Raw genomic sequence first — 2,962 nt, forward strand, 5'->3', positions numbered from 1 at the left:
TTGGTGGGACTGTAAACTAGTTCAACCATTGTGGAAGTCAGTGTGGCGATTCCTCAGGGATCTAGAACTAGAAATACCATTTGACCCAGCCATCCCATTACTGGGTATATACCCAAAGGATTATAAAGCATGCTGCTATAAAGACACATGCACACGTATGTTTATAGTGGCACTATTCACAATAGCAAAGACTTGGAACCAACCTAAATGTCCAACAACGATAGACTGGATTAAGAAAATGTGGCACATATACACCATGGAATACTATGCAGCCATAAAAAATGATGAGTTCATGTCCTTTGTAGGGACATGGATGAAGCTGGAAACCATCATTCTCAGCAAACTATCACAAGGACAAAAAACCAAACACCGCATGTTCTCACTCATAGGTGGGAACTGAACAATGAGAACACATGGACACAGGAAGGGGAACATCACACTCTGGGGACTGTTGTGTGGTGGGGTGAGTGGGGAGGGATAGCATTAGGAGATATACCTAATGCTAAATGGCAAGTTAATGGTTGCAGTACACCAACATGGCACATGTATACATATGTAACAAACCTGCACGTTGTGCCCATGTACCCTAAAACTTAAAGTATAATAATAAAATAAAATAAACAATAAATTACTTATTTATAACAAAAAATTCATATAAAACTTTATGCAAAGTTAAACTTACAAGACACTTGGCATATGAAAAGATATTTAAGGAGGTGAAGAAATGTCAAGAGCAAGAGTTTTGACTGGCACAAAAGGTTTAACCATGACAGGAGACTTTCTGAAAGATGGTGGATTAAAAATAGGTCCAAACTCTTTCTCCTGGCTACTGTAACAGAAAAACAATAGCGTTGTCTGATAAAAAGAAAATCAATAACCCCCAGTGTAAACTTAGAAAATAATGAGCAAATCTAAGTAAATGAAGTGACCCCAATTCAGCTAAGCAATTCTGCAACACCAGCTGAAAAGCTAAGAGAGAGGCAGGACCAACTCCTGAAGGAGGCTTCAATGAGTTGATAAATTTAAATGAAATAAACAATGGTTGCTAAAAACAAAACAAGTTATGAAACCAAAGGACTGCACACAATGTGGAAATGCTATAAAGAGTAAAGAAGGGTCACAAGAGGCTGGTAAGGGCAAAAATCAAGTATAGAAATGCAGATACTCACCAAAGTTTAAATATCTTAGGAAGAGAAGTGGAAAACCATGTATATAGAGGAAATTTATAAATAAAAGTGAACAGCAAATTTTCCCTGAATTTAGAAAGAACAGTTATTCATGTAGCCAAGCTAGATGAATAGGGACATTGGGGCAGTAGATCACCAAGGAATGGGAGGCTTTCTGCTTTTATTAGCTGCCTAAAAAATTACCATAAACTAACGGGTTTAAAACAGCAGAAATTTATTCTCTTACAGTTCTGGAGGCCAGAAGTCTAAAATCAAGCTGTCAGCAGAACATGCCCTTTCTGAAGCCCCCAGGGAAGAAGACTTTGTTTCCTCTTCTAGCTTCTGATGGTAGCCAGCAAAACTTAGTGTTCCCTGTTTTTTGGCAGCATAATTCCAATCTCTTCCTCCATCTTCACATGGTCATCTATCTTCTGTTTGTGTCCAAATTCCCCTTTTCTTATAAAGGCAACACTCACTGACTAGGTTAGGGTCCACCCTAATTCAGTATGATCTCTTCTTAATTTGATTACATCGGTAAAGACTTATTTCCAAATAAAGTCACATTCACTGGTTTTGGGTGGACAGTAATTTTGGGGAAACACTATTCAATCCAGTGCACCGCTGTTGAGCCATTTTGGAAGAAACTGAATGAATTCTACTAATATGGGCCAGCACCAAGGGTACTACTCCATGCCTTGTGGTGGAGGAAGGCATGAGCAACAGGCACAACCCCTAAATCTCCATACCCTGTGAGCCCCCACTGACATCCGCCTGTGTCCACCTGGAGGGCTATAGTGGTATAGCACTGATTAGACCCAAAGGTGCTATGGGGTCCCCAGTACTCTAGTCCACAGGGAACACTGCTTCCCAGGGAAAGGACAGTGCAGCACACCAAAAAGGCAGCCCCTGGGAAAAAGGAATACAAAGTGCATGTTTTCCAGAGCCTGAGAGCTCCCTGTATGGGGCTGTGAGAATTGACCCCAACTCCAGAAGTGGCACGAACTCTATGATCCACCTCACAAGCAGAGTGTGATCCCCTCCCACTGGCAGAACAGCCATTGTGCTCAGTCTCATGCACATAGAGTGGAACCCCTTCTCCGCCTGGACACACTGCTATGGGCACAGTCTCTGTTACTGCTGCTGGGGGCTAGAGCAGGTGAACCAGAAGGCTGCCAGTCTGGGGCTGTGAGTGGTCACTGTGCTCCCACTGGCAATGTGGCCTTCATGCCTGGACTCATGTGCAAAGGGTAGGGTCACTCCCCACCTCTGCATGGAGCAGTAGTGAGCAGGAGAACCAGAGAGTCTTGTGTCTGGGGCTGTGGGTGGCAACCCTGCACCACAGCCACTGCCAACATCAGTGTGCAGTTCTCAGAATACAGAGGGCTTTCCAGCCTCTTCTATTGCCATTGCCCACATGACTCTGGCTTGCCAGGGACCCAAGAACTTGCTCATCCAGCTGGCCCACCACTGCTAATACCTGCATCTGAGCAAGCTTCCTGGAGGTCCAAAAATTCACCCATCTGATTCCACTAACACTGGAGGCAGTGTATGCTGCCCTGGGGCCCAAGATTAGGCATGCTTAGACCACTGCTACCACCACAGAAGTCTGAAGACTGACCCACCAGGCATCTCTATCACCATAAAAGCTCAATAAAGCCTCCACAAATAACTGCATCCAAAGACACCAAAGAAATCCGATGCCAATGGTGCTGTTTACCACCAAATAAATCATACAAGACTACACTACTGTACACATCCAGAATCAAAGCAAAAGGTCCTACCCAACCAATATCATT

The sequence above is a fragment of the Pan paniscus genome, chromosome 2, assembly GCF_029289425.2.
Source record: "Pan paniscus chromosome 2, NHGRI_mPanPan1-v2.0_pri, whole genome shotgun sequence".
NCBI classification, from domain to species: Eukaryota; Metazoa; Chordata; class Mammalia; order Primates; family Hominidae; genus Pan; species Pan paniscus.